Genomic DNA, 13,585 nt, shown 5'->3' on the forward strand with positions numbered 1-13,585 from the left:
AGGGTGTGTTGAACCTTGACCGTGTAGCCCACACGTGCCAAGGTGTTTCTATGCTGACCACACGGAGAGGAGAAATAGGCGCACTCAGTACAATGTGGGGAGATGGTTGGTTTCCTCTTTAACCTAATAAAGAATCTGTTTTATTCATGAAGACAGGTCCGTAGAGAACTATCAGAAGAATTTTTTAAAATGTAACTGTATCGCATGATAAACCACTGCCCTTTCTCTCTGAAATGCTAAGAGTTCAATCTATTACCTGGAAGATGTGAGAGGGCAAGTGAAGAAGGTTCCCCTGGCAGACTGGTGTCTTTGAGGCACGTTCTGAGGTCCGTTTTGGCCTCCTTGGTCTCACAGCAGAAAGCAGAGTGGACCAAGAAGGGTGTTTCACTATAGTCACATCTAAAGGGTGAATCCAGTGGCCAGTTTGGAGAGATGTCTAACAGATGTCAGAACACTACCATGTTCAAGTTAGTATTCAGGCACTGGGATTCTAGCTCAGTTCGTCCTGTGGAGAGAATTCCAAGGTACAGTAATGTCTCATTTCATGGAATCATGTTCAGTTCTGTGGTGGCAGTGTGTTTATAAAAGGCCAACATGTTAATAAAATAACTTTTATCATTTGATGGCTAACATTTCTTCACCCATTCTATTTGCTTGATAAGAGTTATCATTCATGAAATAAATATTTATTGGATGGCATTTGTGTGCTAGGACGACAAAACAGAAGAGATGTTCATGAAGCTGGGTCACACCCACCCTCCAACTTTGTTCTTCCACTGCAATATTGGGCTGGTTATTCTGAATCTTTTGCCATTCCATATAAACTTTAGAATCAGTGTGTCAATATTCACAAAATGACTTGCTGGGATTTTGATTTCTGAGTGCTTTTGATATAGAAGTCTCTTTTTTCACTGAGCAGTTATTAACATTCTTTGGAAGGTACTTTGGAAAGGCTATCTTATATTCTTTGTGCATTTTATTATATGATTTCCAAATTCTCTGTATATGGGCCTCTTCAACTAATTTATCTGATCGTATTGTATATGTCTCTATATTCACTGTAATGCAGACACATATACGTATTTAATAAAACAAATGGCACCCAGCTGACTCATGAGGTTCTGTGCTCCATTTCACAGAGAGGGCACCTCAGCCCAGCCTCGTGTGAAATGGCCCCACCTTCAGGAAGGCAATGTAACATCATGGAAGGAATGTTGGATTAAAAATCTCTGTACCTTACTTTCCTCATTTGTAACTTTAGTGTCTCAAATTGAGGAGGAGTCCCTGAGTTATTCTGGTTGGTGCTAAATTGGAAGCAGGGACAAAAATTAGGGAAGCTGTCGGTAACTAGTCAAACCCTGGCCATTTTGGGCTGATTATTCTAGGGGCTATATTTTGGTTGTTCTGGAATGTTACTGGAGATAGCAGTCTAACTTCCAACAAGTATGACTTAGAAATAGCAACTGGCTTCCAGGACCGATTCCTGCTGATAAGGAGTTGACTTCCTGGGCTGGTGACTGCTGATCGTGAGTCAGGGTTCTATCTTTATGGATGGTCTGGCCATCCGCTATCTGTATGCCAGTCTCTCACTGCCAGTGACCATTGGGTAAAAGTCTCAGTTCAACTCAACTCAGAATTCTCCAAGTCAAAAGAATGTGTCCACCATTATGGTTTGTGCTTTTGGTAAGGATGACTATTGATCAAGCCATGGTTCTTTCCAGAATTCTTTTCTTGTAGCTCATCAGTGTGAAAAGCCACTTGTCGAAGGCAACAGTAGCCTTTTCTGATTGTGGAAGAGTGGCCTTTTTAACCTTATGAGAACTGTGAACTCCCCGAAACATAGAGGACATTTTGACGCCCGTGGTTTCAGAACTCCTGGCCACCCACTTTTGCTCCCGTGGGAACTGGAGGTGCCATCACAGAGCACTTAACTCTATCCGGTTATTTCTCAGGATGTGAGTTACAATTGGACTAGTTTTGTAACATGTCTCAGCAACTTTAGAACAATTCTCAAGATCTCTATTTATTTTATTTTACTTTTTAATAAATAGGAAAGAAACCCCCATCCAAAGGTCCACACTCTCTCTGGGCTGTGACCTAGTTTTATATATTCTGTTAAGAAGGTTTTTTTTTCTTTTTGTCCTTTTTAAATGGTCTTTAGACAAAGACAAATTTGTGACATTGACCGCAAATGGCTGTCAAAGCCTTAAATACTTATTCTCTGGTCCTTAAGAGAAGATGTTTGCCAAGTCCTGCCTTGGTCAATTAATGGAGAGTGTTTGCTAGGTTTTAGGTGTAGGGCCCCCCTCATTTCCAGCGCAGTGGGGGAGCACCAGCTGTCTCATCAGCATCCTCCACAGAAGAGGAAATACCAGTCCCTCCTGCCAGGCTGGACGAGGATGGCAAGCCGGTGAAGGTACTCTCAGAGGATCTGATGCGCTGGCTCCCAGGAACCGTAGGCCTGAGTGCTCTGCTTTGTTTTCAAACCACCGTGCCTCCTCTCCTGTGACTGCTGCCCAGGCTGGTCCTGCTGCTTTTTCCAGTTCAGTCTGGGCTGTGGCTTCAAGGCGTCCCCACCTCAGAGCCCAGTCCTTCTGAGTATAGCTTTAAGATTGGTTTTCCTTACCTTTTCAGCAAACACTCTGAGTTTCCCTGTGGGAAGATGATGTAGGACAATCGTCAGACAAGTGGGGACCATGTATAATGGCATCCTCAGAAATGTATTACATTAAGTGAAAAATTTGAATACAAATACATATAACCAGCTTATTCCTAACGACTTAAAACGTGAATAGACAGTAAATTTGCATCAAAACAAGGCATCAGAAAGGAAATACCCTTAAGTAACTGGTTGCCGCAGGGAAGCCTGGGTTATGCCATTCCTCTTAAAGTTTATCTTTCAAATTTTCTTACTAAAAGCATGTGTAGTTTTAAAGTCAGACAAAAGCCGTCGTTTGACCTCACACTACTTGGGTATATGTCGTCAGAAGAAACACTTATTCATTGGCACTCAGATGCCTTTTTGGGAGCAGATGAAAAGCAAATTTCTAATCGTGCAATTTGGGTCAAATTGTCACAGTTACCCGAAACTGGCAGAAAATCAAGAAAAATGGATATTAGAGAGCCTTGAATTATTCTGGTAACTACTTCCATTCTAAGAATTATAGTTGTCCTAACACTTAATATATTTAACTTTCAAAACATTAAAGTCTAAGTAGAAATAAAAGCCCTGGATGTATTTGGAACTCGCTGATGCCTTCTTTTTCACACAGAACAAATCCATTGCCTCTCATATTTATTTTTATTGCCTCTATAAATCGATTGGGGACAATAAAAACCCAGGAGCCTGAATATCAGGAAGGAAAAGAGACTTGGTCACAACTTGTTGGGAACTCTCTGAAATACATATTTATTCTGAGCCATAAAAGTGCTGAGTATCAGCATCTTTTTCTCTTTAATAGAGGAGAACAGGTCTTCTCTAACAGGCAGCCAAAATGTCGGTGACAGGCAGGTCCACGGTCTCTCAGGTCGCTGTCACCTCCCGACTTTCACGGTTCTTGTTTTCGATGCCATTTGTTCCTCTTTCCTCCCTGGGCTGTCCCAAGACGTGTGAGTGATCAGAGCATATCATTCGGAATTTGCCACCTACATTTCTGTCCCCAGCCTAGTCTCCCTTCCCCTGTGTCAGAGGGGCCCCCACAGCACCCTTGGCCTCTTTCTGCCACAGCCCCTGTCACCCTGCCTTGTCCTCACCCACGTGCTCACCTGGCTTCCCCAGTGGACCAGCGGCTGGTCAAGCTCTCTGAGTGCAGGGATCATGTCTTCTTTCTCTAAATTCTGAGCAGCCAACCTGGAGCCTAGAATGGAAACTTTAATATTTTTTTAAATAAATAAGTTAAGTGAAACCAAATTAAGTAATAATATACTTACTCCATTTTGAGCACTTTGCCTATATTAATTCATGTGATCTTCATCGAAAATAACCAGGCAGCACTATTGTCCTCACTTGCATGGGAATGAGATGGAGGCACGGTGGCAGGCTTTTGGGCTTCCGAGCAGAGGCTGTTGTAAGTAGTGTTTCTCCTCACACCTTCCTCCCAAACACCCTGGGGTGATGACGGTGTAAAGGTTCCCATGAACGCCTTACATTGCAACCGGGGGGTGAGGGGGGCAGTGCTGGAGCACAGATATGAGCCTAGTAGAGACCTTACCTCCGCCCACCTCGTGGAGACTACCCCTCATCTCTCAGCCTGTTAGTTGCATGGGTGTCTGGCGTTCATCTAGACCTTTGGCACCCAGTCCAGGCTGGTCCACCCTCACACCATAGGATCAGGCCCCTAGGATCAGGCTGCTGGCCTTGGGGCCTTCTTTACGTATTTGTGCCGAACCCTGTTGCTTCTTCTGTGTTCTGATCTCTCTCTCTCCCATTCGTTTCTATGTCTCCTTGACTAGCCTCTGGCCATCTTGGCTTGGTTTTCAGCTCTAGCTCCTCCAGCTCTTTTGATATTACAGCCGCCCTTGGCTTTCCTGGCTGAGCCTGATTGCACACAGTCAGCACTCACCATGAACTCTTCTAGTCCTGGCAGCTTCTGGCCCAAATCCTGCTTGACCAAACTCCAGCCCTAGTCTCAGCCCCCAGGGCTGACCTGGCCCTGAAGACAGGGACAGAATTCCCCAGAGCTTTCCACACAACTAAACAGAGCAGCGGTGTGGTGGGTTGCACACTGCTAGCTCCACAGTGGGCATGGGCAGGGGGTGACTGTAGGCTTTCCTTACCAATCCTGGGCTTGTTTCCCCAGCCTCACTGTCAGCACTCCTCCTGTGGCCTCCCCCAAACCCCCATTCACCCTGTCTTCGGGCTTTTGCACACCCAATTAATTCCCACTGCCCGGGAGACTTCTCATGCCCCGCCCATCCTGTGGGCCTCGATTTCGATGTCACTTCCCTGAGAAGTTCTCACTGCTTACAGCCCCCACCCCTGCCCTGGATCACAAAAGTACCTTTTCTTTTTTCTCTGTTGTCCCCCAGTACATCTCCATCATCATCATCATAGCTGACAAAGGAGTGGTTCCTCCGTGCAGGCTCAGTTCGAAGAACTTGACAAGAATAAACTCAACTCTGCCTCCACAGCAACCCTGAGACAGGTACCATTTTAATCTCTGTTTTGCAGATGATGACATCGCCTCAGGGAAGATAAGTGGCCTGTCTAGGGCTACACGGGTAACTAGGCGTGGTCAGGTGCTGAACCAGGGGTGGCTGCAGCCACAGGCTCTCGGCTGCATCTGGTGGGTGGCATTTCTCACACCATTTGCACTGTCTGCTTCTTTCTCTGTTTGTTCACAACTGTGTCCCGGCGTGAAGTGCAACTCCTGGCCAAAATTAAGCTCCATTAATATTTTTCATGGAGTAAATGCCTGAATTATATTTTATGCCTCTCAGATTCAAATAATCCATTCTTGATTTGGTGAGACCAAGTCCAACTGAGAAGGGAGGCCAGCCAGTCAGTCAACTGGAGTGTTGTCGTCAGGTTCCCAGATGATTTCTGTGTTAATCAGTCTTATTCAACATGAACAATTTGAGCTGAAAGTGTTGTGTCCAGGTCCACACATTTTGTGCAGTTGGAGGTTGGGGCCAGAATGCTTCAGTGACTCATCCAAGGTCACACGTGGAGCCAGTGACAAACAGGATGCCAGGTCGGCTGATTGCCAGCCCTGTGTCCTTTCTTTACACCTGGTCAAACAGAAACTACAGTCACATGAGGGCGTGCAGTTAAAACAAACACCAAGTTTGCCACTGGCTTGATCAGGACTTCAAACAGCGTGAAGGCTCTCTGGCTTCAGTGGTTCCAGGGGCTGCAATCAGCCCACAGTAAACACAGGGGTCTGTCAGGGAGGCATACTTGTTCCAGGAAGGGCCAGACTCCGCAAAGGCCCCGGGGAATTTCTGCTTACAGCTTGTCCTTTATTACTGTGTGAGTTGGGGTGCATTGGTTTGATTCTCTGGTCTCCAGTCTCCTCCTCTATTATATAGACTGAATGTTTATGTTCCCTCAAAATTTGTATGTTGAAGCCCTACCCCCCCCCCAACAGAATGGTATTTGGAGGTGGACTTTTTGTAGTAATTAGGCTTAGATGAGGTCATAAAGGTGGAGCCTTCAAAACAGGATTGGTATTCTCATAAGGAAGGAAAGGAAAAGAGAGTAGAGCGCTCTCTCTCTCTCTCCAGTATGTGAGTGAGGACAGGGTGAGCAGACAGCCATCTATAAACCAGGAGGAGGGCTTTTACCAGGAACCAAATATGCCACCTTGATCTTGAGTTTTCCCTCCATCAGAAATGTGAGAGTAAATGTCTGCTGTTCAAGCCACAAGTCTATGGCATTTTGTTAAAACAGCCTGAGCTGATTAAGACACAGGGCTCTGTAAGCTTGATCTTGAAGGCCCCTTGTGGCTCTGCAATTCTCTCTCTCTCTCAAGGGCGCCTCTGCAGTGGCAGCCTTCACCCCTGCCACCTCCTTCCTCCTCACTGGTATGTTTTCTCCAACTCCTGGTCGTCAACCCAAATCTTCTGCTAATTTAGAAGTTGCTCACCACGCTCACAGGGATAAAGGAAAAGCAGTGCCTTTGGGTCAAATTCGGATACTTCTTTTTATTTTTATGTAACCTTGCCTCCATCTCCAAAATGGAGTTAATAATACTTATGGGGTAAGAGTTGTGATAATTAAATGGAATTAAGCACGTTAAGTACTCACATAGATTGAAGCTGGAAACATTCTTCTATAAAGAGCCAAGGGTAAAAAAACAAAAAACAAAAAACAAAAAAAAACAGGCCTGCAGGACTTCTGGTCTTTCAGCATTGCCACTGTGGGGTGAAAATGGCCATGGACAATATGCAAACAGATAGGCGTGGTCGTGCTCCAATAAAACTTTATTTATAAAAATAGGTGGCAGACTGGATTTTTACCACCCCCACACCATCTGCAGCACGGGGCTTTACTGTCCCATGTAGTAGATATGGTTCTCATTGTTATTTTTTTTTATTTAAGCACGCTTCAGGCTGTCTTGTATTGTCTGTCTTTCTCCATGGACTCCCTTTCCCTCCCTGTCTTACCTTTCCTTTCCCAGGTCCTGGGTACCTTAAGGGCAGGAATGCAGACGTTCCATTGATGTCCCTTCACCCAGAGCTCCAAGCAGCAGCACTATTGGATATATCCTAAGTGTTTGCTGAAATGAAAGAAAAAGGAGTCGTCCCTCTTTGCAAGCTCAGGGCCCAGTGTCTGAGGGCCCCCGAATGCAGTGGTGCGGGCTTGGTGCCAGAGGAGAAGAAAGACTTTCTCAGGACCCAGGCAGCCTGCAGACTGGGCGGGGCTCTGCCTCATAAAGAGATGCTATGCTTTGACATTAGTGAAAAGCCCCAGCTGGCACACTGGGGAGGTGGCCAGCGGCGGTGGCGGGAGCTGGGGTGTGAGTCCACTGCAGAGGTGCCCTGGTCCTGCCAGCCGCACAGCGGGGCTGCTGATAGGGAGGCCGTTGTTGCTTATTCATTGTGTGGCGCTGGGGGGTTTGGGGCTACGGGCAGGGTTGGGAGCAGCCGCTCATTTTCCAGAGCTCAGCTCAATGGAAATAGAAAGAGAGAGGGCCAGGAGAGAAGGAAGAAAGTGCCCACCATGCTAATGTGCCAGCTCGGAAATCGAAGTGACCTGCCAGGCAAGCATTCTCAGAGCAAGGGTGACATTTGCTGCGAGTTGTTCTGAGCTGGGAACGGGAACTGGGCTTTTAGAGGCTGGTAATTGGAATGCACCGAGATTCAGTAATAACCCATCTGGCAGTGATTCTGCTAATCTCAGTATCCTGGCCAGGGGCCAGGCAGAAACAAAATCATGTTCTTTTCTCTTAATCCCCAGTGTAGTTCCAACTGGACTCGGCTGGTCCGCAGCCCGGCAGGATCTGTCAGTGTTACTCTGCTCAGCTCAACAGGTCCAAGAAAGCCTCTAGAAATGCCACTAGCTGCCCTAGGGCCTCAGGTCCAGCCAGACCTCAGAAGGGGCCAGGGATGACTGCAGGGTGATGGAAGACCCAGACTTGGGTGGAATCCTGTTGAATCCCCACGTAGGCAGGGTAAAGAACTTCGTCCTCCTTCATTTGAGAGATGGTCTCTGGGGACCAACTTTCCGGATTCACCTTTCCACTCTGTTATTCACCAGCTCGGTGATATGGGCACGTCACTTAATGTTTTATGCCTCAGTTTCCTTGTGCGCAAAACAGGAACGATGCTGTGACCCCTCCAATTGTTGTTATGAGCATCGAAGGGGCAAATTAGTACACACACAGACACACGTTAGAAGAGAACATTGCCCATAGAGGACATTCATTTGGGTTTAAGATTTGGGTTGTTATTTCCTTGCCGTAAGTGGGGATAAAGATGTCCACTTCCTAGGGTCATCTTAAGGATGAGATGAGATCACGAATGTAAAGCCCCCACTCCTGGTGCACGGTGGGCCCTCAGTGAATGTTGACAACTTTGTGGGCTCCTTCACTGCAGACTCGATCACATCTGTAAAGAGCCAAGATTTCCAAATAAGGTCCCATTCTCATGTACCACGGGATAGGACTTGGGCGTATCTTTTCGGGGGACACAAAATGCAACCTTGTAACCCTGGGCCAGGCCTTTCCGGGAGCAAAGCTGCAGACGTGAGCGAGCCATGGCTCTGCTTTTGAACCAATCCCGGTCTGAGGAGCTGACAGGATGGCCCGTAAAACCAGCAGATAAAGAGAACACAACGCCATCAGCACCAAATAGTGACATTTGCAAAATACATTTTCTTCCAACCGTCTGTTTGGTTCCCCTAATTTTCACATTCAAGTTTTTTAATTTTTTTCATCATTTATTGATTTTGAGGTTGGTGGCACCATAGCGAGCTGAAGTTATGATTCGAGACTGGCGGCAATTGCCACTTCTCTGGGAGGATGGCTCCTCTGGGCCTCTGTCCCCTCACGGGAAAGAGTCAGGTAGGCACATTATTGGTTCTTACCTTCAGTGACACACTAATCACTCGGGAAGGCTTCAAAAGTACTGTTGACAGATGGGGCCACCCTCAGGGATTTTGATTGTGTTGCTCAGGACTGGAGCCCAAGCCACAGTATTTTTAGAAGACCTCCCGAGATTATTCCAGCACACAGCCAGGCCAAAGACTATGGGCCCTCGGTGTCACTGGCCCACCCGCTCTCCTGACCATGGGCTCTAGTCAGTTATATGTTTTCTTTCCAGGTCAAAGGTGCTCTCATGTCTGTCAGAGCTGAATTTAGGCAGGACCCTGGAGGGGTCCTCTCCCCTATCTGTTTGCCTAATGCTGCTCTTTCCTGCACTTCAACGCCCAGAGGGTAGACCCTGAAAGCGTTGGCCCCAAAAGGTGTCTCCGATAAAGTGACCTGGCTGGGCGAACGGCCAGCAGGTGTAGAGAGCAGATACAAAGATACCAGCAATTTCTGTTGGTTAAGCCATCCAGTCTACAGTATTTTGTTAGTGTAAACAAACTAATACAATGGGATAAACTTGGAACGTATCAGAATGGTATGTGAGGCCTTTCCCCTTCTAATTCCCATCTACCTGGTAGGTCACTCATAGTCCTTTGCTTTACCCACTCACAATGGGGTTTCCTGGCCCACCCTGCTCTTTGGGACACATGGCCTTCCCTCTGCTGGGACTAGTTGGTTGTGTTCCTTTAACCTGTCATTTTTTTCTTTAGTAGCACAGCTAAAATCCCATTTTGTGTTCTTGTGGTACCTGAGACAAGCCTGTCTCCCCACAATACAATATATTACAGTTATTCCTCATGCTCTCTCCTTCCCTCAGTCGACTGTCTCATCACCTTTGTAGTGTCCATGGAACTCAGCGTGGATCCTGGCACCTTGTGGATTTTGCAAAAAATGTGGGTTGAGTGGATTAATCAGTGAATGGATTACAAATGAAGCAAGGCCTCCTGTTGCTCTCAGAATCGGCCCCAAGTTCCCTCGCATGCCCTACTCAACCTTTCCAGCCTCTTCCAATGCCATCTCTCCCGGGCACCAGCCATGGCAGCTGCCTGTCGTTCCATGCTGCCTCCTGTCTCGAAGACTTCACGCATTCATTCTCCTCTACCTGGAATGTGACCCTTCTCTAACCAGTCTTAAACCAGAGAGTAACCACCCATACTTCAATTAGTAGCTAAAGGGCTCCTTAGGGAAGGCTTTCTTGACATCTTGTGTTCTGGGAAAGGATTGCTTCCTCTGACCTTTGTTCACACAACACATTCCTGTTTTCCTTTGAGCGCTTAATCTTGCGTCCGTGGCATACTTGTGTGATTACAGAACAGCAGTTGGGCCGACTGACTAGGCAATAATATGGTCCCCGAGAGCAGGGAGGTTTTGTTCGCTTGCTCATATGTTTGTTTGTTTGTTTTTTGTTTAGCAATGTCTCCCCAGGATGCAGAACAGTGCCCAACAGAGAGCAGAACAGGCATTCCTAATCAGACCCTGAGATGGTGGATAACTGAGTGCTGGGTAACTTGTAAGATACAAATCAGATTGTACTTTTTGCCATTTTTTCCCTCCACATCATTTCATTCACACGAAGTTTTCGAATAATGGTCAGAACAAATCAGACTTTATGTCTCAGAGGCTTCACCCTTGCTTCCCTTGGTTTCTGTCCATGCCTGAACAAAGGCTACAATGTTCAGGCTGCCAAGGAGCAGGCTTAAAGGTGAAGACTGATCCAAAGCCCTCAGGACCAATGGAGGAGGGGCCCACAGGAGCTCTGCTATCAGCAAGACCTTCGGGAGCTAGGGCTTGTGCCTTGCCTCGAGGAGAGCACAGAGTCGAACTTTAGAAAGGGAGGTGTTAGGGAAGAGCAGATTCGATTCCTAGTAGATTTTGAATTCATCATAGTTTGGTGGTTAAGATGTGTGCTTCTGGAACCTGACTTCTTGGGTTCAAATCCTGACTTCATCTCTCATTGGCAGAGTGACTCCAGGCAAGCTCACCAGCCTTTCTGGGCCTCAGTTTTTTCACCATTTTAAAATGGAAGTTAGGAATAGTCTTGACCCGATAGAGTTGTGATGAGAACTAACTGGGTTAAAAAATATAATGGGCTTAAAACACTACCTAGCACACAAGTTGTATCCAGAAAAAGTTACTAGATATTACTGTGAGCCACTCTCGGTGTTTTTAATCCATGTAGAGAAACATCTATTACTGTATTACTGCTGACCTCCTTCCCAGAGAAGAGTAACTCACCTCGTTTGAGCGGTTAGAGGGAGAACTGACCATGAATAGAAGCTTCTCTTCCTCTTAGGGGCTGTCTGGTAGACACGTGTTCAGTACAGCTCTTCCGGAATCAGATTCGCTCTGGCTCAGAGCTGCATGGCTGGTCAGTTCTAGGATTCAGTGTTAGGAGGTCCAAATGCCATTGGTTATAACTAGATTCTCTAATATTAGTTGAAGCATGGTCAAACTAACCCATCTCCCTGCCTTCTCTGTTTTATTTTTCTTTTGATTTGGAACTTAGGCAGGAAAGCAGATTGTCATCATTAAAGACCCCCAACAGGACTATTACATTTAAATTTACATTTAAATTGAGTAGAAAAGCACCAGAGAATGAATGGCAGGGGCCTGTGAGAACCTAAACAAAGAGTCAGTGTCCTTTGGGATGGTCAGTGAGAACAGAAAACCAGTGTTCCTGCTTGTATCTCCAGTAGACTCGGTGCACTTGAGTCTAATTTTCTTGATGGGAAAATTCTCCCAGACCCCTCACCACCAGCAGGTACAATACACAGAATATGTTTCCGTTGAATCACATGTTTTCTCTAATCAGTTCTTAAGGCAACTTTTCATAATCATGGAGTAGTGGAGAGAATGTATTTCAAATTTTGGCGATACATGTCTTTGGTGTTTGATTCTCATCAAGGTTTTTAATCTTTGTTGCCCCCAGCTTTCTTATCTGCAAGATGGGAACAATGCTATCTACTATTTTCAAGGTTCTTACAAGGTTAAGAAGCAGAACACACACACGGACAGCACAGAGCACAGAACCTTAGACATAATAGTTCTTCAACAAAGTCAGTTTTCTTCTCAAGAAAAAGGGGAATAGATTGAACATCCTAGACTATTCTGTTTGAAAGAGAATCTTGTGAGGGAACAGTCTCTTCCCAGAGTTTATGTGCAAAACAAGAATATAAAAAGGCTTCTGGTTTTAAAGTGAAGTCAATGCAGAAAACCTTTATCTTTCAGCTCAGACCTAGCATGTTGAAGTGTGCCTGGAGCAAAATTTCATGGCTGAGCTACAGTCCTAGAAAATAACATTCTAAGTTTGAAATTCCACTGTGACCTTCAGCCCTATTTAAAGGAACATTTGAAGTCTACCATGAAGTGGCATTTATGAGTTGGATGAAGTTTTTGCTGAAGGAGAAAATAGGCAAGTAGCAATACAGGTAGCCGTATTGTTCTAGCAGCTTCTCATCTGGTGAAAACCAGAAATGATGTCTGGTAGAGAACATAGTGGGGACATTCCTGAGGTCCCCACTGTATGGCAGTCCCTGCATGTAGAGATGTTGTACAAGTGCCGGGGAGGCACAAATACCGGGGAGCTCTGTCCCAAGAGATGTGCGCCCAATGGGGGGCCTTCAGGAAGGTCTATTTTTCTCCAGCGTTCTAGGTAGCAGGGGCTGTTGTCTGACCTAATTTATCCAGTAGTCACTCAAAGTGGAGAGTCTGAGGCTTGTGGGTTTTTGTGGGCTAAAAAGCAAATGTCAGATAGCTGGGGTGGGGGGGGGGAGGGAAGGCAACTCCAAAGGGCAAAAAGAAAACTGCAAAGTAAAAATGAATAAATGCAAAGTTCAATGTTGGTGAAATTTCACATGTCAGCTGGCCTGCTGCAACTCAACATACATATATGCCACACATGTGTGTAATATGTATATTTATACTATATTTTTATATTTTAAAACATAACATGTATATAGCTTAAACCACAAAGGAAATAAGTCAGTAATTTATACCAAAACCAATTCAGAATTAGTTTTACAGTCCTTACATTTTGTTAAGTAAAACAAGACAGCTACTGTGGGATGTGGCTACACTTTACTTTAATCAAGCATGCAGGGGGCCTCTGAAAATAACAGCGGCCGGACCCTCCAAAGGTTTACAGCTGGCCTTTGCTGTAGGAGCCCCAGGGTGACGCCTCCCTCCCCCAGGGAAGGATTCCAGAGAAGATTGGGTCAGAATTGCATGATGAGTACAAAGTAAACATGGTGACATGTCACAAATTTCACAGCCGAGGGGGGTTCTGAAACCATGGCATCGAGTTTATCCGTGTGGGTCAGGCGCTTTGACTTTACAGAAAGCAGCCCAGTGCTTCACACCCTGGGTCAATCAGGCCAACTCTTGGGTTGGTAGTAAGAAGGTCTGGGCAGATGTAGGGCCCTTTAATTGGCTTCCCACTTTTCTGCGGTCCTCCTTTGCAGAGGAGCTAATTCCCCGGGACTCACCCGAGATCGGGAGAATGTATGAGGGAGAAAGCAGGTGGCACAAAATGAACCAAAACGCACACTCCCTGG

The 13,585-nt window shown here is 46.0% G+C and overlaps 1 long non-coding RNA gene across 1 annotated transcript; it reads right to left on the reverse strand.

Annotated features, from left to right (window-relative positions):
• Window positions 1-2,311: 2,311 nt before the first annotated feature.
• LOC118989765 (uncharacterized) lies at window positions 2,312-4,120 on the reverse strand. The gene is made up of 3 exons (XR_005067082.1): window positions 3,931-4,120; window positions 3,766-3,857; window positions 2,312-2,652 (listed from the first exon to the last, which is right to left on the reverse strand). It is a non-coding gene; the product is annotated as an uncharacterized LOC118989765 (long non-coding RNA).
• Window positions 4,121-13,585: the final 9,465 nt, after the last annotated feature.

The sequence above is a fragment of the Sturnira hondurensis genome, unplaced genomic scaffold, assembly GCF_014824575.4.
Source record: "Sturnira hondurensis isolate 20B ecotype Veracruz unplaced genomic scaffold, ASM1482457v3 Scaffold0000780, whole genome shotgun sequence".
Lineage (NCBI taxonomy): Eukaryota > Metazoa > Chordata > Mammalia > Chiroptera > Phyllostomidae > Sturnira > Sturnira hondurensis.